The sequence below is a fragment of the Canis lupus genome, chromosome 28 (genome assembly GCF_048164855.1).
Source record: "Canis lupus baileyi chromosome 28, mCanLup2.hap1, whole genome shotgun sequence".
Taxonomy (NCBI): Eukaryota; Metazoa; Chordata; class Mammalia; order Carnivora; family Canidae; genus Canis; species Canis lupus.
The window spans coordinates 33,658,282-33,684,441 of NC_132865.1; the positions used below are offsets into that span (position 1 = coordinate 33,658,282).

Sequence of the window (26,160 nt, forward strand, 5' to 3'; positions counted from 1 at the left end):
AACTTTGTTTAGCCATTCTGTGTCATCTCTGTGTTGGCATTTGTTGATTGTCTTGTCTCATTCAGTTTGACATCATTCTTGTTTCTGATGTACCAAGTGATTTTTTTTTAATTGAAATATGGTCATTTTGGATATTATGGTATAAGGCTATGGATCTCATTTAGATTTTGTGTTCTATCAGGACTCCTATGACATCACTCTACCTCATTAAAGCCCAGTACAGGTAAAATTCCAGATTCCCCCCTGGGCCTCCATTACGGTGGTGGGAGAAGATCGAAGTTCATTCTGCACTGAGGAGTTCAGGCTCCCCACATGGCATCCTACTAATTTCCCTTGCTGAAAGGAGGAGGACAGGCCCACTGACACTGTGTGTCAGGTACAGGGGTAAAGGATGGTCTTCTTGGCCTCATTACCACGATGGGGTGGAAGATTAGGCTCCCTGGAGAGGAGCACTTACTGAGACCACAGTGGGAGAGCTTTTTGTCATCTGGCTCCTTCTCTGACATCACGCTCATGGAGGAGGGGGTATGTGCCTTTCACATGGTGGAGGTTTACACTCCACCCTCAGTCTTTGTTGGGAGTTAGGGGAGTTGGCTTAGAGGTCTTGTTATCTTCTCAAACCTTTCTGTCTTGCTCCCCTACTCCTTCCATCCTCTTTGGCTAGAAAGAGAGGAATTTTCTTGGGGCTTTTTCTGTTTGCCTGTTGGCAATATCAGGTTCCATCTTCTTTCTCAATCAGGGATATATAATGCACAAAGCAAACACAGGGACTCACCCCCATGTGGTTCCTCAATCCTGAGGACCCTACCTGATCCACTGTCTGCTCACCACATTTTAGAATCTTGAGCATGCTTATTTTATATCTAATGTCCAGGGGAGTTAGTAGTTTTTAGAGGGAAAACAGGGAAAAACACAACTACCTCATTTTATTGAAAGGAGAAGTTGCACTTTTTTTCTTTCTTCACATTCTGTTCCTTTGGCCATTCAATACTGCTCAGTAAAAACTTGTATCTTGTATTTTGATTCATCTATTATGCCTCTTAAATACCTAACTTATGACATACAGACTTCTACTTCTTATATCTTTCAACTACTCATTCCTCCATATTCACCAGATTAAGATAACTAACTAGATAGCTAAATACATAAATGAATGTATTGCAACATGAAATGAAAATCATTTTTAAAAATATAAATTACAAAGAGATTTGTGATTTTCCCATGACTTTTCCATTGATACCAAGAGCTGGAATCTCAGATAAAACCCTCTAGTAGATGTAAAGAAAAGTGACAAGAATAGTAGAGAATTTTTTTTTTAAACAGGCAGATACTTATTTGCTGAGATATCATCAATCTAATCCTGTCTAAACATAGAAATAAGGACTGAGACTCAAAATTCTAAAAATTCACAGCAATTTATGATTTAAGTTTCCTAAGCAGACAATATTACATAACTTTTAATTGCTTGATTAACGATGGAAGCATGTTAAGCTGTCACCACTTTAAAATTTATAAGCCAAGCTCCTGTCAAATAAGCTGACATTCAGGCACTTCCCAAACTGCCTCTTCCACAATAATTTCACATAGTCATTTTTCTTTTTCTTTATTTCATTGTGACAGCTTCAACTTTTATACTTTCCAAGCGGACCACAGGCAGAAAGTTCCAACAGGAAAAATGATCACATTGTGTTTTATCTTTATTATCAAGATCTGAAGTGTTTTATCAAAAGGAGTTGGTCAATGAGGCCGGGCAAGTCCTGGAAGGAGCTATGAAGAGGTATAGAAATATGTGTCTGGCACACTTTGCACTCTTTTCTTATATCATGAAAATAGGGTAGTTTATGGAAGCCTGGATGACTCAGTTGGTTAAGTGTCTGCCTTTGGCTCAGGTTGTGATCACAGGGTCCTGGGATCAAGTCCTGCATCAGGCTCCTTGCTCAGCAGGGAGTCTGCTCCTCCCTCTTCTTCTGACCCTCACCCCACTCAAGGTCTCTCTCTCACACCCTCTCTCTCTCAAATAAATAAATAAAATCTTTAAAAAAAAAAAGAGAGAGGGTAGTTCATATTGCCATTGTTGTATTTTTATTTTATTTCATAGTTTTTAAGATTTTATTTATTCATAAGAGACACAGAGAGAGGCAGAGATATAGTCAGAGGGAGAAGCAGGCTCCATGCAGGGAGCCCCAGGCAGGACTCTATCCCCAGAACCTAGGATCACGCCCTGAGCCAGAGGCAGACGCTCAACCACTGAGCTACCCAGGCATCCCTATTTCATAATTTTTAAAAAGATTTCCACTGAGCAGGGAGCCCCACACAGGGTTTGATCCCAGGACCCAGGGATTAGGACCTGAACAGATGCTTAATGACTGAAACCTCTAAGCATTCTTTTTTTTTTTTTTTTTTTTTTAATTTATGATAGTCACACACACACACACACACACACACACACACAGAGAGAGGCAGAGACACAGGCAGAGGGAGAAGCAGGCTCCATGCACCGGGAGCCCGACGTGGGATTCGATCCCGGGTCTCCAGGATCGCGCCCTGGGCCAAAGGCAGGCGCCAAACCGCTGCGCCACCCAGGGATCCCAGCATTCTAATTTTATTTCTATTTCCCACCATTATAATTCTCTCGGGTTGTCTGAGGTACAGATAATACCACAGTTTTTCAGTGTGTCATGGTACTTATATTCACAGATGAGTCTTGAGAAGGAAGCCTCAGAATATTGGAAGGTTTTCTTTATTTTTTTTAAAGATTTTATTTATTTATTCATGAAAGACAGAGAGAGAGAGGGAGACAGAGGGAGAAGTAGGCTTCCTACAGGGAACCCAATGCGGGACTCCATATTACATAACTTTAAAATGTAAATAAAAGGCTGGTGAGCAAAATAAGCTCCAAAGAGTGGGGCTGGTGTTCAGATCTGGATATTGTCATCTAAGAATCCCTCCGGGTGTTTCCCCACCCCCACTCCCACCCAGGTACTTTTAACAATGAAATCTGACAACCTACATCCGCTAAGTCTATCTTTAGGCCTAGAGCAACAGATTCACTTCCAAGCAGCAAAAGGAAATTTGATAGAATATGATAGGTGATGAGGCCCCTGGGTGACTCAGTGGTTGAGCGTCTGTCTTTGACTCAGAGTGTGATCCTGGGGTCCTGGGATCGAGTCCTGCATTGGGCTCCCTGTGGAAAATCTGCTTCTCCCTCTGCCTATGTCTCTGCCTCTCTGTCTGCGTCTTTCATGAATGAATAAATAAAATGTTTTTTAAATTTTTTAAAAAATACAATAGGTGATAAAGGCATATTTTGGTGTGCAGAATTTCTACTGCTCTGACACTAAGTTTTCAGGCTTAGAGCCCAAATTAAATTTCAATAAGACTTCCCTGAGCATTTTTCTCCAGAAAGTTAGCTGTGTCAGGATGGGAGGGTACAGTATTCTTGGGTGTTGGGGGAGGTATATGTGAAGGAAAAGCTGGACTAAATATTTTAATGAAAACTAAGGGTTTGGGATGACTAATAAGCAAGAGCAGGTGGAGAGAACCCACTGGAGGGTCAGCAGATATACAGTGTAAAGAAGGGGCCTCTTCTGGCCCTTAAGTTCACTGCCAGCTTGGGGTCCAGGCACCAATCATCAGCCAGGCTTGCAGGGTCAGAATTAGCAGCAAGGGGCCTAGAACCTGGAGAAACAGAATAGGCAGAAAAGACCAGAAGGAAACAAGAAGCCAAAAACTCATAGGGATGGGTCAGAAAATATACAGGACACTAACAAAAAAGGAGACCTTGAAAACAAACCATGTCTAGTTCTGAGGTTTACACAGGCTTCTTGTAAAGACAATAATCAAATCTGGACAATGAGCCTGGGGCTGGTAGGTAAAGATAAATGTAATCCCTTGGCTGGGATCCAGAGACAAGTTCTGGTGGGCACAACACTTACTTATTTTTTTCATTCAAGTAAAACATAGAACTTATAATGTGCCAGACAATTTTCTAGGTACTGAGGATACAGCAGGGAATGAAAACAATTCTCTGCCTAAGAGGAAATTATATTGAGAAAGATAATAAACAAGTTACAAATACTGCAGAGCATAATTTCAAGTAGTGGTAAGTGCTAAAAAAATTACAAATAAAATAATAAACTAAGAACCAGGGGATAGAGATAATAGAAAGGAGGCCACTTTAAATATATGTATTGTATTTGAGGAACAGCTTCTCTAGGAAGAAGAAATTTGAGGAGGGACCTCATTAAAGCCAGGGAAATTGCTATGTGATGATCCCATGGAAGAGTGCTCCAGAGAGAACAGAAAGTGCAAAGATCCTGTGGCGGTACTGAGTATGATGTGCTTGAAAAATTGTGGGGTCAGCGTGCTGAAAGCCAAGGAAGCAAGGCAAGGCTGGCAGGTGATGAGTTTGGAGAAACACTGGGAAGATTTTGAGGGTCTGACAGGCCCCAGGTTAGGAGTTTGGATTTTATTGTTGAGATATTTCTTTCATTGACTCTCTCCTAAAATTAAACCCCAACACTTCTTGGTTACCACAGATTTTCACTCTGTGCCTTATAAGTAACTATTCATTGTTGTCACAGGCAGCATAGCCACTCCATGCAGTAAAAATTGGCATCACTCACCCTGTGGGGCTCTTGGCCACAAGTCCATTTCACTGTCTCCACAACCTACAGGGGTCTCTAAATGGCAGTGCTCGAGCCCAGCATGAGTGGCTAATGCCATGTTCACGTGCAGTCACAAACCCCAAGTCCAGTCTAGATAATACAGTGGGCCAGACGAGGACATGCCTCAGATATCCACAAACATGCGATTCCCATAGCCTATTTTATATTTTCAAGTGCACTCCACTGAATTTAAAAAGAAAAACAAAACAAAACAAAACAAAAACCAACCAGGGGGAATTGTTTTGAAGTCCCAGAATCTTTCTGTTTAAAGTTATGGGGAAAATGGATGTATATGCTTTCCTGGATATAAAATATAACCAGAAAAGTAAAGCAAAAATAAAATAATTTCCATGCCAGGATAGGAAATTCAGAGTTTACATAAGGAAATTCAGAGTTTTCCAATAAGGAAAGTTGGGCCATAATTATTTAACAAACATTGTTGGATCTGGATAAGCAATTGTGCTCCCGTTTTCATTTTGGAACATATAACTATGGAGACATCCTGGATCTGACACTATTTAGCCACCCATCTTTATAGATTTAAGCGTCATCTAGCTCTGCTACCTGCCATAAAAATATTTCAAATTCAGGTATCTTGCTTTTGCTTTCTTATCAAAATAATGGACATTTACCAAGTGGCACTAAAGTGATAGGGCATTGTTCTTGAGAAAATACATAGTAGCTAGAATACAGGTAGGTGTGAGGAACAGGTTTGTGGATGCAGGTAAACTAAGTCACCTCCTGGTTCCATTACTGTCTAGTTGTGTGGGCTTCACTGTGTTACTTCACTTTTAATTCCTTAGTCTCTACATCTGGAAAACAAGGATAAAAAATACCCACCTCATAATGTGGTGAGGACTGAGATAACACAGGGACCCCAACATAGAGTGAGGACTTCATCAGTGGCAGTTTTGTAATAATTATAGATTATTACAGAAAGTTACAATAAGAGTATGGCAAGGTCACCTGGTTTCTTTCAGTGGCTTCATCTTACATAATTTTATAGGGAATTAACATCAGTATAATGTATGTGTATAGATCTATGGATTTTATCACATGTATGGATTCATCTAATCACCACCATGATCAAGCTACAGAAGTATCCTATCACTCCAAAAGGCTCCCACTTGCTACTCAGGAAGTCACACACCCTGTCACTCCAGCCCTCACCATCTTTATCCTCCATCAACCACTACTGATCTGTTTTCCATCTCTGTAATTTTGTCATTACAGAAATGTTTTTATAAATAGAATAACATAGTATGTGACCTTCTGAAATGGACTGTTTTTTCACTCTTGATAATGCCTTTGAGATCTAGCCAAGTCATGGCATGTATCAGAAAGTGTGGGTTTTATTAAAAACATCATGCAATGCTCATCATGGTAAGGTAAGTATATTTATCACCTATCATCATACAATGTTATCACAGTATTATTGACTGTATTTCCTATGTTGTACTCCTCATCTCCATGACTTAATTATTTGCAACTGGAAGTTTGTACCTCTTAATCCCCTTTACATATATCACCCATTCCCTCACTGCTCCCCTCTGGCAACCACTTGTTTGCTTCTGTATTTGAGTCTGTTTCTGTTCCATTTGTTTGCTCATGTTCTCTTTTTTTTTTCTTAGATTTCATATAGTATTTGTCTTTCTCTGGCTTATTTCACTTAGTATAATATCCTCTAGGTCCATCCGTGTTTTTGCAAATGGCAAGATCTCACTCTCATTTATGGCCAAGTAATAGCCATATATACATTTCACATCTTCTTTATCCAGTCATCTATCGATGGACACTTGGGTTGCTTCCATATCTTGGCTATTATAAATAATGCTTCAATGAACATAAGCAGTGCATATATCTTTTTGAAATTAGTGTTTTTATTTTCTTTGGATAAATACATAGTAGTGGAATTATTGGATTTTATGATATTTCTATTTTTAATTTTTTAATTTTTAATTTTTTGAGGAATCTCTATACTATTTTCCACAGTAATTGCACCAACTTACATTCCCACCAACAGTGCATGAAGGTTTCCTTTTCTCCACATCCTCACCAGCACCTGTTATTTCTTGTCTTTTTAATTCTAGCCATTGTGGCAGGTGTGAGGTGAGCTATCATTGTGGTTTTGATTTGCATTTCCTTGATGATGAGTGATGTCAAACAACTTCTCATGTCTGTTGGCCATCTGGATGTCTTTGGAAAAATGTCTATTCAGATCCTCTGTTCTTTTTTAAGTTAGATTATTTGGAGGTATTTTTCTTGGGGGGGGGTATTACATTGTATAAGCTGTTCTTTATGTATTTGGGATATTAACCCCTTATTGGATATATCATTTGCAAATATCCTCCCCCATTCAGTAGGTTGCCTCTTCATTTTCTTTTTTCTTTTTTTTTTTTTTTTCTTGATGGTTTTCTTCTCTGTCCCAGAACTTTTTATTTTGGTGTAGTCCCAACAGTTTATTTGTGCTTTTATTTTTCTTGCCTGAAGAGACATATCCATAAATATGTTGCTAAGGCCAATTTCTAAGAGATAACTATGTTTCCTTTTAGGTGTTCTGTGATTTCAGATCTCACATTTAGGTATTTAATTCAATAGTTTGTTCTTTTTATACCTGTGTAGCATTCCACAATATGAAAGTACCATTTTTTTTTAACCATTCATGTTTTGAGGACCATTTCAGTTGTTTCTAATTTGGAGCTATTACAAATAAAGCTACTTATGACAACCCTATACAGGTGTTCGTCTGAATATAAATGTTTTTTTTTTCTGAGATAAATTCCTAGGAGCATGATTGCTGGGTTTCGTGAACTTTTCTAACAGTTTCCTTACTGACATAATTATAAGCCACAAATGTGTAATTATTTCAGTACAAAAGATTCTCAATAAACTCCTTGAAAGATGAAGAGAAGTTGAATAAACTCTTTGGATAATATTGCAAAATTATACTGGTCAAGATAATTAGATTATCTATTAGATAATTATCTATTAGATAATTAATGATAGGTGCTCTAACAAACAACCAATAGCTCAAAACAGTAAAAGTTTGTTTCTTACCCAATCAATATCCAGCGTGGGTCAGGTAGCAATTCTGGATGGCTTCCTCTCTATCTTGTGACTCTTTGTATTTTGATGTGCCAGTATCTCTGCCATCTTTGCTTTCATCTGGATGGCTGGAAGAGGGAAGGAAAGGATATGAAAGATAGCTCTGGATGCCTTAGGAGTCAGGCATGCATATGGCATACATCACATTTGTCTATATTCCATTGGCCAAAACCAGTCACATAGTCTCTACTTAACTGCAAGGGAGGTTAGGCAATTTGGTCTTCCAAGAAGAGGCAATGGAGCATTTATCTGGCTAGGCTTTGTGACAATGTGAACAGCAGGTGTGACCAGGTAGAAAAATAGAACATTTTATTTTTGGTATCAAAACCTTGCAGGTTGCACTAAGTCTGGCTTGAGGAAAACTCAGTAGCAATACCTGAATCACTTCCTATGAAGACAACTAATAGAGTTAAAGAAAAGGTAATGGCACTTGTAACAGTACCAACAAGGATTTATTGGTAGTTATAATCATTAAAGCAGTTGAAGCATGCTGCATGTATTAAATTCTACTGACTGGAAGCAAGCAATCTTTGGGAGGTACACGAATGGAGATGAGATACAGAAAGAAGAGGTGGAAATGTGCCAAGACCAACCACACTTGTTGGCTCTGAAGAGCCATTCTCATTCTACATGCTATAGCCAGACTGAAGCCAGGTGAAGCCAGGATCAGCAAACCACAGCCCACAGGTCACACCCAGCCCTCTGCCTGTTTCTGTATGGCCTGGGTGCTAAGGATCAGTTTCACATTTAAAGAGTTGAAAAAAAAATCAAAGGAAAGAATGATATTTGGTGACACTGGAAAACATATGAAATTCAATTTCATTGTCCATAAATAAAGTTTTTTCAGAACACAATCATACTCCTTTGTTTATGTATTGTCTAATAACTGCTTTCACACCACAATGACAGGGTTAAATGGTTGCAACAAAGGCTGTATGCCTGAAGACAAAGCCAGAGTTATTTACTATCTGGCTTCAGTTTGCCAACTCCAAGTATAAACCATCTGGGCCTAATAGTTGTCAATGGTTTTGAAAATATTGTTAAGTTCATGGAAGGCTATGCCCCTTTTAAAGCCAACTTTATTTAATGGCTTTTTTCACATTGGAAAAGTAGCATTGCTATTTTTTTAAAGATCCACTCTTAATAGACCTTTTTCAGCTACTTGTCACAAGAGCAATCATGTGAGACTTAACAATCACATTCCTGAGCCTGAAGGGATAATGATATTGTCCCCAAAATCCATCAGCGTTGACCCTGGAGTCCCTGGTCTGGAAAAAGAACTGCAACACGTCCAGCTTTTGAAGAGTCCTAAAATATTACATGACTATAGCATAATTCTGTTATATGACTAGAAACCTTTAAGTACTATGAAAAAGATTCTCCCCAGGCATAAAGTACACAAGTTTCTAACTGTATTTAGAAATCTTCAGTTTTTCCAAGCTTACTTGTTCCCCACTGAGCAGCCAAGTTCAAAAGAGCGTCAGCAGAAAACAAAATTTTCTTTAAAAAAAAAAATGTTCCCATAGTGTCCATGTTGTGAAATACTTCATCTTTTAAAATAACCTGCAAAAATTCAGCATTAACATCACAATTTACAGAAATGAACGAGTAGCACTTGAGTTATTTTGATATTCAGGGAAAAGCATGTGAATCTTTTCCTCTTGAACTGTCACATACCATGCCTTTTCAACAACTTGCAAGGTTGTTCTCCACATCTGATTTTGCTTTTTAAATGTGTAGTTGGGGGCAGCCCCAGTGGCGCAGTGGTTTAGCACCGCCTGCAGCCCGGGGTGTGATCCTGGAGACGCGGGGTCAAGTCCCACGTCGGGCTTCCTGCAGGGAGCCTGCTTCTCCCTCTGCCTGTGTCTCTGCCCCGAATAAATAAATAAATAAATATTTTTAAAGAAATGTGTAGTTGGTATGAGCGCTGGCTTGGAACTCAAAAGGCCCAGGACCCAAATTCCCCTCTGGTACTTTAGTTGTGTGACTTTGAGTCAACCACATGATGGGGCTCATTAAATGGGACACAGCCTGGAGAGTACTTAGCACAGTGCCTGGCATTTAGAAAATGATCAATAATATTGTTTATGATTAAGGATTATTCTTGTGTCATTGGGGAATGAATGGAGCATTAAGAGTCTTCTGTTTTGTTGCTGTAGCAAAAAACCGTGGTGGCATTGTTATAACTTGTAGAAATAGTGTCAGAGACAAATAATAGTTATCGTCAACAAAACCATCTGTCAATGGATTACACAAACTCAAAGAGTAAGAGCCTCTTCTGTTTATCAAAGCAGTGGCTAAAACATATCAATTATATGGACAGAAATATCATAGGTATTAAATTAAGTCAACGAAAACAATCATTTTACATTAAGCTCTCTTAAACTCCTAGGAAATCTTAGAATTTATCCAGTCAACCACCTGGCTCATTAAGTCATTCTGCCCCTTCCCATGGTAAGGAAATCGCCGTCCTTTGAGGTAACCCATTTCAGCTTGAGACTATCCCTTTGACTGAATTGAAAGGGATTTCTCTGGTGCTTACATTCTTTGGACCAAGTTCCACACTCCGGAGCCAAATCTGGTACTTTTCACTTTTGACCAATCTTCAAATATTTGATGGGATCGTCTATACTGCTCCTGCATTAACTTCTCCAGTCCCTTCCATGTTCACCATGCTACCGGATTGGTGTGGCCATATCCTGGCCACATATCCTATTGTGCTTCAAGCACAGCACAGCCCCTTTCTTTACAAAATAGCTCATCCACCCTGTACTCTGCCCTCTGGCAAATCTACAGCCACATAAACTCCCCAGACTGTATAGCTAGATCAAAGTAGTCTCAATATGTTCTCCAGCCCATTCCTGTGCATGAGAGCACATTTCAAAGCAAAGTGATTTGATCTCTTCCCTGGGTTCTGTTCTGCAGGTCAGAATCACGTCCCCATGATACTGAAAGCAGTGTGAGAAACTGGAACTCCAAGGTGCAGTGCCTGGAGAATTTACACCTGGATGTCCCATTGACTTAGTTCTCCCTACAGTGAATGGAGTCCAAACAATACAGAACCCTGCAACTAAATGAATGTGCTTTTTAACATTCATTTCAAAATTATGTTGAGCACGGCAAAGAGTCTGAAGTTTTATCCTACTTGCATGCTAGCAAGTGAGCTGTGAGCCTGCCCCAGTGTCATGGGTACTTCCAGATGACACGAGATGCCTGGGTGAGAGACAAAGGAGCTTATTACCCCAGACACAGCAAGCAGGCTGAGCTTCATGTTCCTGTGGTTTCCACTTGTCTCTCATGTTCCACAAGGACAGGTCTGAGGACTCAGCAGGTGTGCATCACAGCTGAGAAACCTGGAGGTTAAAATCCCCCAGTCTTTCATAATGGGCTGCAAGTGAGCTTACCCAGCTTTTACCCTGGAGGGAGACATAATCTTTATCACACTGGGCAGCAAACAAACCTGCCTTTCACTCCGGGGGGGTCGCTATCTATCTTTTCCAAGGCCATTCATTATACAGATATCCTTGAAAAGGGAATCTAGAACAAAAGCTGGCAGTGCCTCTCCTCATAAAACTTGCAAAGCATAAGAGACCCACGGAGAACAGTCTCCCAGTACATCGTAGGATTTTATTTGGGGAATACTTAATTTCTACAGAACATCAAACCATTCAGTAAATATCTATTGAATGAACACTGTATGCTCAGCACTTGCCTATGTACTGTGGAGGGTGAAAAGTCATAAGGAGTCCTAATCCATAAGACTGGTTGCCACCAAAGATGTAGGTGACTTGGCTCAAGGTGAATGTACAGCCTGAGAAGAGCACAGATCCCAATAAGAATCAGAAACACACTTCAGGCACAAGTAGAATAGAAGATGGGATCAAAAGAGGAGAAATCAAGCAAGCCCTCAGTGGTCAAGGGAGGTCCATGGAGCAGGGCTTTGAGTGAGTGCAGACACTGGGCTGCCTGAGTATAGTTGGCCTGGTCTGTGAGACCTGGGCAATGGGAGAAGCCTGTGTGGCCAGAACAAGTGTCTTGCTATCATTCTTTATAATTCTGGGTGCTGGTAAATGGAGAGGTCTTTGTTTCCTCAGTGCTTAGAGGATGGAGGTGTGTAGGCGTGAAGGTAGGAGCCAGGAGTTTGTAAGGTACAGGTATGTGTAACAGAGTGTGCCTTATGAGAGAGGGACTTGGAGGAGCTCTATCAATGTGGGGGTTGGAGAGTGCTCGGCATATATAGAGTTAATTTCCCTTATAAAATATACATTTGTCTGTAATGCTGCACACTATAAGGGTAGTATAGGGTGAGAACAGTGGCAACATATGGGAAAACCAACATCTGGTCATGCTATGAGGAGCTTGTGTGGGAGGCTTGGATCACATCCTGGATGATCGTTGTCCTGGTCACCAGCCAGGCATCCTCATGACTGTCAACGTGTTGTGAAGTGGACTTAGACTGGAGGAGCTGTGGAAATCCTTACATTGTTACCTCAAAGGCTCAGGGAGCTTGCATAACAGACCTTCTGTCCAGTTTTGAGGGGAGTTGCATTGTACCAGAGCACATGTTGCAGACAGCCTCAGTGGAGCTTCTAAAATTCAGAAATCGAGATTAGTGTTTAGTCAAGCTCTAAGACATGTTGAAACTCCTAAGAACTGAGAGTCTTTTTTGAGGGGTAGGGCAGACCCTGGCAGCCATGCTTCAGCTGGTGAAGGGTCTCCACATTGAAGGTCTTGAAAATGCGCTGCGACCAGGAAGCACTTCAGAGTCCCCATTGAGGCCACATTATGCTCCAGAAACTGGAGACAGCCAGGAGTCAGTGCTGTGCCCTAGAAAGGAAGAACTTCAAATTAGTTTGAAGAATATGACAGTAAAATATAAACATATAAAATATGCAGTTTTTGAGAGGCAATAGAAATTAATAGAAAATTTTAGATCTGATGTGAGGGTGACCACACATCTCAGAGCAAGACATCTCTCTCTTTGGCAGAAGGCTGAGAGGGAAAAAGTTACCCATGAAGGAGTTGCAATCACCCTAGCGGGGCATCCAGACCTGCCATTGTTATCACATGCTGTGCCTTCTGTCAGGAAGATCCTCCCCAGCCTACTGCTCTTCCTTTTCCTCTTCTTCTTTTTTTTTTTTTTAAAGATTTTATTTATTCATCAGAAACACAGAGAGAAAGGCAAAGACATAGGCAGAGGGAGAAGCAGGCTCTGTGAGGAGCCTGATGCAGAACTTGTTCCCACGACTCCAGGACCATGACCTGAGCCAAAGGCAGATGCTTAACCACTGAGCCACCTGGGTGCCCCTTCTTTTCCCTCTTCTTGCAAAACACCTACTCATGTTTCCATGTTCAGTTCAGAAGCTCCACCCCCACCCCCACCCCACTGCCTAGGGTAGGATTGGCCACTCTCTCCTTTGAGTGCTCAGGTACACTGTATGTAGATATATTCCATTGAGATTGGTGCACCTTTTCATTTGCATGAAGAATTTCTTCTCCAGCCCTGAAAGGACATGGACTTTGTTTTGCTGTCAGATTCCTCAGCCCCTGCCCCAATGTTTGCTATAAAATCAGTACTTGACAAATGTTGGATGGCTGACCTCCTGTTAAGAGGCTCACGTTGACTCCCATTCCCACCCAGATTCCCAGAAGAAGAAAGTACAGGGCAGGTGCTGAGTCGTATGCTGTAAGAACTAGTGTGGATTTCCAGGACCTACTGGGAAAAGGAAAATGAGGAAGGAAACAATTCCCGGTCTCTAACCAGAAGAGGCAGGGAGGACACATTGCTGAGCACCAAGCCAACTCTCACCTAAAGGGTCCTGAGTCACTGATGACAGGACCTCTTAGAGCAGGGATGGCTGGAAGAAGCAACTGTTTCCAGTCAGAGGGGAAAATGACTGAGAAGAAGGAGGCACAATCAGCCCACAGCTTCCTTGGGGGGAAGGCTGCCAAGGGCCTCTCTGTCATTTGACTTTCCCCATCACAGATAAGCCTTTATAATGAAGCCCTTGAGGTCAAGGTAAGTAAGTTGGAAGGCCTAATTGCCAACTGGTATCTCTCTTACCCTGCCTGAAATTCCACCCATCACAAAGTCGGAGAATTTACAAACATCAAATGCAAATGCCTTGATATTCTGAGGTGAATGGAATGGACACAGGTTCTCTGTCCAGAACTAGCTTGTGGCAGGAGTGCCAGCAAAGACACCACTAGGAACTTTTGGTGCCTAGAATGCCAGCCATGGGGTGTGGGCCTCCCTGGACTCCCTCAGATCCAGTTTTCTGCTCCATGTTAGAGCTACCCTTCCAGATGCTAGAGAGATGGTTTGGTACAAACCCCATTCCAGTGGGAATTCTGTGAACTCCAGATGTATCTCTCAGATTATTGTGGGGCTGCTGAGGCCCATGGCCAGTGGAAGACCACCATACTCACCTCCTACTAGCCTGCTATGTCTCCAGTCCCCACCCTTCCTGGGGTGGTAAGCACATCCTGTCAGGACCTTTCCCATGTTCCAACCTTCTACACCGCAGCTCTCCCTTCTCACTGAGGTCCTCACCCAGGGGTTGCTCTTGGCAGGGTGTGCCCCTGGCCCCACCCCTCTGTGGCCAGAGCAGCAGTTATCACTGCTGTGGTTTTATGATCCAGCTTTTTGGTGACTTCTAATGGACTGGGTACAAATAACTGAGGCCAATAGCAGATGGAAACCAACAGATAAATTCTCCCCTTTCCTGTCCCCATCCCCCATAATGGATTGTTTGGAAAGGCAGTAGTCTTGGCATCCCTGACAATATCCATGAGACTGGGTAACCCACTTGGGAACACACCAGATTGAGATATATTTGTTCCCTCCCCTTCTGGGCCTCACCCTATGTTTGCCCTCATCACAGCTTCCCCAGATTTCACTCCCAGGATAGTGTGAGCTGTGATGCTTGCAGGCTCAGTCTAATGCTGGGAGCCTGGGAGGAGGAGGCTCTATTACCCACAGAAAGTATAGGGGGAGAAAGGGAAGGACAGATTCTTTTTTTTTTTTTTTTTTTTTTTTTTTGAGGACAGATTCTAATACTCCAAAAATATAATGGCTTAGGACCATTATCATTTTGGACCCTTATCGTTCTCCAGAGGCCCCATGAAATGGGTTACCTGCTTTCAGGCAAATCTTGGGGACATTTTGTCATGAGCCCCTGCATGCAGGAATGGGGGTCCCTATGCTTGCTTGCTCTGTAACTTCATGCTAGAGAGACTGAAGGGTGAGGTAGGAGAGGGCCCTGAGTCCCCTACTCCAGGGACCCATGGACATGAGACACATGGCTCCTTGGGAAGCTGAGCACAGAGCTTGGCCCCTCTGCCAGACCCTCTTTGAGAATTCCTTCTATTTTTTTGTCCACATCCCCTGCCAGAGTTAGATGAGAGGCCAATATGGAGAACAAAGCAGGCTTCGTGTGGCCCATGGACAAAGTCACCACTGGTGAGGAGCCAGGCCAACTTGAAGCCTCACCCAGACATACTATGCAAAGACCTCGGGCACATTATCCAACAGTTCAATCTTTAGTTTACTTGTTCATCAAATGGGAATGCTGAAGACCAAGGAAATTGTGAAAGACTTCAAAATGGGCCTGTGGGAACCTCAAGTGTCTTTTCAATGGCATGTTGGACATTCCGTGGAAGTTCAAGGGTTATCAGATTCCATAGGAGTGTGTGCTTTGGATGGTCTCTGCTGAGACTGTTTTACAATTTGGTAGAGATAGAAGTGAGTCTATAGAAAATTTATAAGGTGCCTATAGACACATGTATTAGTCTTACTTAGGGCAACACAAATCAGTTTTGTCTGGTTGAGAATGTAAGTCTCTATACACCAAATCTGAATTTGAACTAGTTTTTTTTTTTTTTTTTTTTAAAGATTTTATTTATTTATTCATAAGAGGCAGAGAGAGAGAGAGAGAGAGAGAGAGAGAGAGGCAGAGACACAGGCGGAGGGAGAAGCAGGCTCCATGCAGGGAGCCTGATGTGGGACTTGATCCCGGGTCTCCAGGATCACACCCGGACTGAAGGCGGCGCTAAACCGCTGAGCCACCCGGGCTACCCTTGAACTAGTTTTTATTTACCTTTTAGCAGTTCCCCTTAATTAATGATTTATATTAATGACTTACATAAAATATTCACTGTGTGTTGATTTTACAGAAAAGTCATGATTTTACCTTTTCGAAAATTATCCTTGAAAACATGGACTATGAGTAGTCATATACTCTAGCATGAGGTTACAGTCATATCAAGTGACTTCAATGAGGCTGTGTATATGAAGTATGTGACATCGAGGATGTAAAGTACAGGACGCCAAAGTCTAACATGGAGTAAAGGCACACAGGGGAAAGGGGAGGAGGGAATTATAGCTGAGTTGTGCCAGAGGCTATACTGCATAGCCTTTTCTAATATTGACAGCAACCCTGCATGGTAGTCATTATTAACCTGGTATCATGAAGGGAGCTCCGACCTCTGGGTCTTGGGGAACTTGACCCAAACCAAGATGGTGGGAGGTAAAGCAGAGGAGACCCAGGTCTGTCTAACTCCAAAAGCCCATGTTTTTAACACCAAACCACCTTACAAAGGCCAAGAAACAGTGCCACCCTGTTGTGGTGGGGAGGAAACATCTGTAAATGAGGATGGGTGCCTACAAGTGAAGAGTGAGAAGGTGCTCAGAGTCCTGGCCACCCAGCAGGGAGCCAGGAGGAAGGTGGGGTGAGTAGTGAAAGAAGATGGCAATGGGATAATACTGAGTGAGGACTTCCAGCCTTGGGCAGACACCTGCTTTATTCCCTCAGCCTCCTTCCTGCTCCCCTGCCCTCTGAAAACTGAATGAAAGGAAATTGAAATTCCCATTAACTTCATACTTTTACCCAAGCAAGGACATTGACATTTTCAAAGACCAAAAAAAATGACTCTTCCAGGTCATGGGCAATGTCAGTAAGGAGACAGAACAGAGGCCCTTGACCCCTAGGATCACTCACTTTCCCCCAACTATATTCCCTCTGAATGTTTTAGAATGGCAAACACACTGAGTATAATTTATAGTATAATTTATCAAACCAGCAGCCAAGTGCGTTAATTTTTAAAGACTATAAATCCTGTTTACTTTTCAAAACAAGGATGCAAGCCTGGTAGAGAACAGTCAAGACTGATGTAATATTAATAAACCTTAATTGCTTTATTATTTACATTGACAAAACAAGTGAAGGCCATTAAAAAAGAAAGACAAGCCTATATGAGTTCTATTGTGTTGTTATGTGCCACTCTGCTTTGAAAGAGTACCTGTGGGCTTTCAATATTTAACTACACACATCAGTGCTGTCTCAACCAAACCAACATCTACCTCAGACTCAGTGGCCTCGTGAGTGATTTCTCAGGGTTCTCCAATATGCCTTTAACTGGTAGTATGTTATTGTTAATCTGGGGTGCTCATTCAATTTATCATTGCGATATTTAAAATTACTATTTCCCTCTTCCCTTCACCTTCCATCTCACACACCCCCGACCAATGATTTTGAAATATAAGAGATAAAAAAAAAGAAAGAAAGAAAAGGAAAAAAAGAGATATATGGGGTTTTTCCTGGAGGAGAAACAATGTTCTTAGTATGTAAATGGGAACTAAATGTCAAGCTTTAAAAATGGAAGTGTGTCTTCTAAAATTGTGAAACCAGGACATTTCCAACAGACCATTTTTCTTCTCTTGACCTTTTAGTTCCATGATCTACTAGAGGTCATTTCATTTGTAGCCCTCTGAGGAAAAGTAGCTACATTTTTACTCAAATGCACACTCAGGGTGAAGGAGGGGAATAGGCGACTAATCAACCCTCTTCATCAAAGACTGCTCCAAATAGCTTTTGAATGACTGTGAAGACAAGTTAATAGTAGATCATGCTTCCCTATGATGAAGTGCTATAATATAACTACTTTTTTTTTTTTTTTTTTTAGAATTCTAGTCTTCACATTTTCCTAAAGGAAATAGAGCATACAAAATACAAAAATGGGGAATAATAATGAATTCTTAATAATCATATAGATACCTCTTTTAATTTGACTTTAAAAATGATACATTGGTTTTTATATAAGAAAAAAATTCATCCTACTTGGTTTTAGTAATTAGAGTTCATGGAAAAATTTCATTGTCACTTAGTCACTTGGCATTTTGTCCTGGCCAGCTAAAGTAATCACTTCATTAATAAATATCCTGTGAACAAAAAAAAATTTAGGGGCAGCATAGTCATTTTTCTAGTGTTTATTCTTTTCTTTTTCCTAATGTTTATTCTTAACTGAATCTTACTTAGTCTTACTAAGTGATTAGTCTTACTGAGTAAACCACTTCCAATAACTAAATGAGAGACACAATATTCATTTTATCAATATTTAAATATATTATTTACTAATATTTATTTTACCAGATTATTTGATTCTAAAAAGGTACTCATTAAAAGATATATATGGTGTGTGTTGCCCATAGGTGTATGTGTGTGTGTGTGTGTATGCCTGTGTTCATAAGTGTGTGCGAGTGTATATGTGTATGAATGCATGCATGAGTGTGTGTCCATGTATAACTTGTGGTAGTAGCCTGATTAGTGGCTGTACCTCTACATACAGGGAGGATCTTCAAGTTCTCCTGTAAGCCTTCTGCTCCTTTTAATATCTACATACAGTGAAATCATTTATCACTTGGCCAAAACCAAGCATAAGAATCATTTTCCCTATAGTGGGCAAATGATAAAATCATCATCATCATCATCATCATCATCATCATCGTCATCGTCATCATTATCATATCAACTATTGAGACAACTATGGCAGATCATGCTTTATGTTTGAAAATTAATTTCTGGACACTGTATCAATAGCAAAAATATTATCTACCACCCAAGAGTCAACATATTCCAATAGAGAACAACGATAAGGCAGTACAGTAGTATATGCTAGGAATGAATACTTGAAAAGTGCTGCTAAAATTCTGCATTTTAATTAATTGTGAGTCCTCTGACAATCAGGACTGGGTCAGTCTCAATTCTGGGTTATGAGTGGTCTACCTAAGACTAAAGTAACAAAAAACATTTTGTTGGTAGTAGAGGATTTCTGGTTATTTTTTAAGAAAATGTTAATGTTGGGCAGCCCTGGTGGCCCAGCGGTTTAGCGCTGTCTTCAGCCTAGGGTGTGATCCTGGAGACCTGAGATCAAGTCCAATGTCGGGTTCCCTGCATGGAGCCTGCTTCTCCCTCTGCCTGTGTCTCTGCCTCTCCCTCTCTCCTTCTCTCTCTCTCTCTGTGTCTGTCATGAATAAATAAAATCTTAAAAAAAAAAAGAAAATGTTAATGTCTTTGAATATGATAGCAATTTCAAATTCTGACAGCATATTCCAGAATGCTATGATTTTAAAGATATCACTTTATGGCAAAGGTCACCCTGGTCATCATTACATACCTCTTTCTGTGAAGGTCTGGGTGTGGGTTGTGTTCAGTAGTGCTTAAGCATTGCTTTTGGGCTTTACTGAGTGTATAACTTGCTTAGACTATCTTCATGTCCTGGCAATGGGAAAAGAACACCTCAAATCTCCTTTTCCTGCCAGTCACAATTCTACTAATTAACCATTTCACTAACTGTGCCACGAGAACTTGTTAACTACCCCTGAGTTTAGCAGCTGTTCACTGATGGCAAAAACAAAACAAAACAAAACAAAACAAAAGCGCCTACCAAAACCCAAACCAAACCAAACCAAATCAAAACAAAACAAAAAAAAACCCAAACAAACACAACCTGGAAGTGAATTTCAAATAAAATTGACTTAGCTACTGCATACCAGGTATACTTCATAGAATTTTCCCCCTATGCTTATCTTTGTTCAAGTATCTCAGTTTTGTTTTGACTGTTGTAACTTAACAGGAACCAGGCAGAGAATTACAACAAAGACTACAACAAGGCAGAAATTTGAATATTTTGGTCTTTATCCAAGAGAAAGAAAAAATTGAACAGATCCCTTTTTGCCTGCACAAAAAAGCTAGTAATTTCACTGCTGTGAGATGTGAGTAACCATAACTAGCACCATATTAGCCTAGCTACTATAGACTGTGAAATGGAGACATGAGGTACGCCAATGGGCAACACTGGTCAGGAAGTTCTAAGAATAAAGAGCTATTCTGGACCAAAATTAGCTTATGCTTCTATTCTAAGTCAATTATTTCTGTCTTGCTTTTACCTAAGTTCGAGTTAAAATGTCAGACCAAAAAAATGTTTGTGATTAACAAATATTAGGATATATCAAGAAGGTATTTTTGAATTATATTCTTTCAAGAATTAAGATCAAACAGCTATAACATAGTCTGAAATGCAGTAAATTAGGATGCAACATAGAAAAATGGTAAGGAATATGTGTTTTGCATCACACAAAACCTGGGTTTGTTGTGCCCTGGCTTTGCTATATACACCGGCTTTATGACCTTGGATAGTTAACCCAAGGCTCGGATTCCTCAGCTGTAAAAGAGGAAGGAGAGGAATTGTTTTTTCATAGATTTGTTGTACGGTATGATGTCTAGTAAAGAGTAGCACTCAGTAAGAGTTAATTGTGATTATTATATTTATTCAATATTTAGCTAATATTTATTCATCTTAAAAATATTTACTGAGCATCTTGCTGTATGGCAGGTATACTCTTCCAGGGCTAAAGGCACAACAATGGGGGTGCCTGAGTAGCTTAATTGGTTAACCATCTGCCTTTGGCTCAGGTCATGATCTCAGGGTCCTGAGATAAGCCCTGCATCAGGCTCTCTGCTCAGTGGGGAGCCTGCTTCTCCCTCTGCCTCTGCCCCTCTCCTCTGCTGGTGCTCTCTCTCTCTCTCTCTCTTTCTCTCTTACACACACACACACACTCTCTCTCTCTCTCTCAAATAAATAAATAAATAAATAAATAAATAAATAAATAAAATCTTAAAAAATAATTAAAGGCACAGTAATGAGTCAACAATTGCTACAAGTTACTGAGTTTTGACCATGTGCCAAGTGCACGCTATGCAATGACACATTTCAAACTCACAACTCAGTAATAGCATTATTGCTTTGTAGATGAAGAAACTGAGAAAAAGTTAAATAGCAGAAGGACATGGATCTGAGATTTGAAACCTAGGTGCCCCAGCCCAAGACCTTAACCATTATACAGGTTCTAGTGCATGAGTCACAAAATAAATAAGTGAACAAGTTAATGAATTCAGAGGTTGAGTATGGCCAGAAAGAAAAGAGCCTCCGCATAAGGCACTAGAGAATGAGACGAGCCTGGGGGAAGAGAGGCCACCGAAGGCCTCTAGGACAAGGTGAGGTCAGAGCAGAGGTCTTGGTAACATGAAAACCAGAACCAGGCTAAGGTCTGCACGCAAGAACTGCTTCCCAGGAGGAGAGAACAGCATGAATAGATAAAGGCCTTGCAGCAAGCTTGGATTCATCTGAACATTAATTTTCTATATGAATTTTCTCAAGGACTCCATGCCTACCCTATTACTGATTCTTTCCCTGTTACCCTTCCATGTTGCTTTATCTTCTTCTCAGTCCCCTTCTCTGTTTCTCTCAGTGCCTTTTCTTGCCAATTTCCTACTTCACCAGAGAGTATGAGCACGAGGGGAGAGGATGGGGAAAGCAAATGGGAGAGAAAGTCAAGAAAATGGGAGGGGAAGACAAGATATGACGTGCTACTGCAGATGCTGCGTGCTGTCATATAATAGGCTTGAATCTGTGAAGTTGGAATTCATCAGGAGCTCTACCCCCTCCTCTCCTGCCTAATAACAAACTCAAAGCTAAGTTTCATATTCAGTTGTAGTAGCTTCCATGAGCCCAGGCATTTGGGTGTGAATAGTCCTTTAAACCTCGTAACTTCATTACTCAAGTCTTATATTGCATCTGTACTTCTTTTACATGCTACACTTCCATTTGGGGTGTAGATATAGAATGCAAATACATTTAAATAAGCAAATAAAGGGTGGCCTGGGTGGCTCAGCAGTTTAGCGCCACCTTCAGCCTAGGGCCTGATCCTGGAGTCCTGGAATGGAGTCCCACGTCGGGCTTCCTGCATGGAGCCTGCTTCTCCCTCTCTCTGGCTCTCTCTCTCTCTGTGTCTCTCATGAATAAATAAATAAAATCTTTAAAAACAAACAAACAAACAAACAAACAAACAAAGGTGCTGTGGTTATTGTTTGCAAAGTGTCCACCATGATTTCGCTCTGTGGATAGGTCTATGGGTAGGGCCTCCCACACTGATTCTAAGGATCTTTCCGTTTCTTTTAATCCTGAAAACAAGCCCAAGTTAGCCTCCTGGTGGAGGGAGAGATTCCAGCTTTCCAGATTTTCCCACCATTTCAAGTTAAGTCCCAGATCTGGAAATGAGGCCATGATGGATTCTCCAGCTGCAGCCAAGCTGGTCCAGACAAAAAGCCCTCTGGCCAAGATAGAGAACAATGGGAAATAATAAGTGTTTTGTTTTATGTTGCTAAGTTTTGGCATGGCTTGTGATAATAAAAGCTAATTGATAAAAACAATAGCGTTTTCTCCAGGTAAAATACTTGAAAGTAAATATACTGCCATATTCTGAATTATATTATTAACAAACTGCTTAACTTTTCACTAATGTAACCAGTTCATAATTTTTAGTAATGAACTTTCCTGATGATATTGAAGGGATGCTTATTAAATGTGAAGAGGGCAGGAAATTAAGAATGAATGATATAATTAAGATGAAATGGATGTTTGAAAAGCCAAAATAATAAATAAGATATATTCAACAAATTGAAATTCATTAATATATTAAATATGGAGTCTGAGGTCATTAGTCTATAATATCTACAGCATACATATTGCATGGCTTCTTGTGTCTCATCTGAAGCATTTGAGGATAAACATTTTGGGCAAATTATCTCCTTTAGTGCAGAGAAGATGAGAAAAAAACACAAGGAGGGGCACTTGGGTGGCTCAGTGGTTGAGCGTCTGCCTTTGGCTCAGGTTGTGATTCCGGGGTCCTGAGTCTGCCTTTTTCTCTGCTGTTCTCTCCCTGTGTGTCTTTCATGAATAAATAAATAATATCTTTAAAAAAACACACACACAAGGAAATGACAAGGTCACTTGGAGGACATCACTGGATATTGTATTAGTTAATGTTGGCTACATGCTCTGATAAGTAGATTGTAAATTATGGAATTATTAGCACATAAAAAGACACTATTGGGCAGCCCGGGTTGCTCGGCAGTGTAGCACTGCATTTGGCCCAGGGCCTGATCCTAGAGATCCAGGATCGAGTCCCAAGTCAGGCTCCCAGCATGGAACCTGCTTCTCCCTCTGCTCGTGTCTCTGCCCCTCTCTCTCTCTGTGTCTCTCATGAATAAATTTTTTTAAAAATCTTTAAAAAAAGACACTATTTATTAGTTTTGTTACAATACTGGGAAGGTGAGCAGATGTGAGAGAGTGGCCCTCCTCCATACAATCTTTCAGGAATCTAGGCTGACAGAGCTCTGCCGTCTTCAGTATGTGGCTTCCAAAATTCCTGGCTCCCAGAATCCAATTCAATCCAGTATCCCTTCTCTATTTCAGCTGGCCAGAGGGGGAAGGACCATAAAGGATTCTGTGTGGGAGATATACTCATGTAGCTTTGAAATGGCAAGCATCGGTCTCTTTCTCTCATTCCATGGGTTAAAACTCAGTTATAGGACTATCCGACTTTAAGGAAGGCTGGGAACTCTTTATGTGTTAGGAAGAAAGGAACGAGAGGGAACGGCCAAGGGCTAAGCCTTTTTACTCCAGCATCTCATATGTATGTGCACCTTCCCACCATTCTTTCTCATCCTAATTTCTGATGGACCCTGCCCTGCCCTTTCGCCATTTGTGAGCATAAGGCTACATTACTCAGGTGAGGTGAAGAGAAAAAAAAAACAAAACTGTTCAGATCCATTCACTTAGAGAGTTATATTCAGTACGAATCAATACTGGAAATGACTGTAAAAAGGGAATAAAGTTCATATCAATAGTATCCAGAATGAGAGAGATGATCTTTATTGCTCTTCAATGATTATCTCAAACATGAAGTATTTCATTCAGTTTCCATCACACTTGCCAAAGGATAAGGTGGGTCACAAAACCAAGCCATGGGAAGAGAAGCTGAAGGAACTGGAGTTATTCAGATAGAAGAGCAAAGAAGGATCAATGGAGAGGCTGTAATTGTCTTTACATGAATTTTTTTTTAAATAAGCTTTTTCTGATAACAAAATTGCCTGGTGGAGGTGGGAGTGGGGATGTTATCTATATTTTCACCACCCAAAGACAAACCCTGTTAATATAACTGTTTTATAGTTCCTTTCAGACTATTTTCTATGCACAACTTTTTAAGATACTCTTGCATTTTATCTATTTTTCCCATTTGTGCATGTTTTTGTCATTTATGAGAGTAAGCATTTGCTTTATGTCTTTAAAGTCTTCAGAAATACCATTTCCTAAAAACACATACTGTTTCACTGGGAAGATATATATCACAGCCACTCACCACTCAAGATTTAGATTGCTTCTAAATTTTCACTGGTATAAATATCATTGGGATGCATGTTTGTGTGCAGAAGCCTTTTTCCTATTCATTTCATCAAAGTACTGTCTACTTGCATAAAATATCTTCAAGCGTATGCTAAATTTTTTCCAATATTTTTCTCTCACTGATAAATGGCTAAGAATCCATGTTTCATCAACCCTTCTCTAGGGTTTGATATTACTTAAAAATATTTTCTATTAAAGAGAGGAAATTCATAACTTGTTTTTTAATCTACATTTCATTGGTTATTAGTGAGATAAAACAGTTTTACAAGTTTATTAATCACTTACAGTTCTGCATTTGTGAATTTTTTTTACCTAATTTGGCCAATTAGTGTTTTCCTTATTGACTTATATGATATTACTATGTTGATCTTTTAGCACATCTGTCAAGTTTATTTTTTAGTTTCTTTGACTTTGTTAGTATTCATCAGTTTGTCAGTAGGAGTTCTATATCTTAATGTATTCAAAAAAGTTAACCTCTTCTATTTTTCTCTAACGTAACTTAATATAAGAAATTTCTTTCCAATTTACAGGGTGAATAAATGAATACACATTGATATTTTCTTCTACTTTTTTTAGAGTTGCTTTTTCCTTTTATATTTAATCCCTTAATGAAATTATTACAGTGTTTTGGAAGTCTCAGATTGCCTAAAACTTTATTTCAAGTTTGACATTGGTTTCTCAAATATCTATCTTCAAATATTTAAATGGATGGGATGTGTGCAGAATATGGGTTGGAAAATTAAGCCAACTTTGCATGGCTCTAAGAAAGAGAACTAGAACCAATGAGTTAAGTTACAGATTTTGGTTCCATAAATGGACGCACATTCTAAATGGTGATGACAGTGAAATATGTAAAAACTGTTATTACATATTCTCCAAACATCCAAGGGGATGCCAGCTGTAAAAAAACAAAAAACAAACAAACAAAAAAAAACCTGGCAATGCCCTTTATGTGTGACAAGATGAACATCAACCAAAGTTAAAACTACCTGCATATAAAATAGCCTACTTTGAGGTTAAAGGTGCAATGACCATATACCTCAGTTAGCCCACTACAGTCCTGGTTTATGTCTGTTGTCCAGGTGTTATTATTTGTAATGCCTTTTTTCCCCACTATTACATTCTTCAATTCCTCCATTCTTATTATTTAAATAACAGCCATAATTAAGCAGTGCTCTCTCAATAAAGTTATTCAGCTAAAGTGGGGTGGCTAACTTGTAGGGTGTGGAATATGGAATTCTGCCATTAAGGGACTGTACTAGTGGTTTCCCAGGTCCTGTTGTCAGGTTTTTATGGCTCATGCTGCATCCAGCTGTGCCCAGCTCCCTGTATCCTCTCCACAGCTCGGTAAGTACTTTGTGAGACTGTGTATATGCTTATGTTTCCCCAATAGAGCTCCCTCGTAATGTGGTATTTTGTTGTTTTCTTCCACTCATACTCCCTAGCTAGTGCCCAATATGTGGCAGGCTCAATTTGTCTTTGTAGAACATTCCCCCCACAAAAACTTGGGGAGGTGGGAGGCATCCCCACTGAGGATGGAGAAAGTTATCTGGTTGGGGTTAAACCGTTGACAACCATGAGATTTACATGGTTTATACCCATAGCCCATGGAAGCCCTAGTAAGGGACACAAAGTTTTCTGAAATTCTATCCCTTGACTCTACTTCAGTGTTTCCAAATCCTTCTGAGCCCTGAAGATAAAAGAGAAGACAAAAAAGTATGCTATATCATCCCTAGGCAACCTTAGAAGTAGATGGAGCAGCCTAACCATTTAGATAGGAAGCCTTCCATTATGCAGCATATCA

General features: G+C 40.3%; 1 long non-coding RNA gene across 2 annotated transcripts; it reads left to right on the plus strand.

Annotated features, from left to right (window-relative positions):
• The first annotated feature begins 229 nt into the window (after nucleotides 1-229).
• On the plus strand, nucleotides 230-8,675 carry LOC140620383 (uncharacterized). Of its 2 annotated transcripts, none has more exons than XR_012020182.1 (5): nucleotides 230-525; nucleotides 1,621-1,777; nucleotides 4,208-4,399; nucleotides 5,706-6,055; nucleotides 8,108-8,675. It is a non-coding gene; the product is annotated as an uncharacterized lncRNA (long non-coding RNA). The 2 variants fall into 2 exon arrangements; XR_012020183.1 differs by having other exon boundaries at nucleotides 5,901-6,055.
• The last annotated feature ends 17,485 nt before the right edge of the window (nucleotides 8,676-26,160 follow it).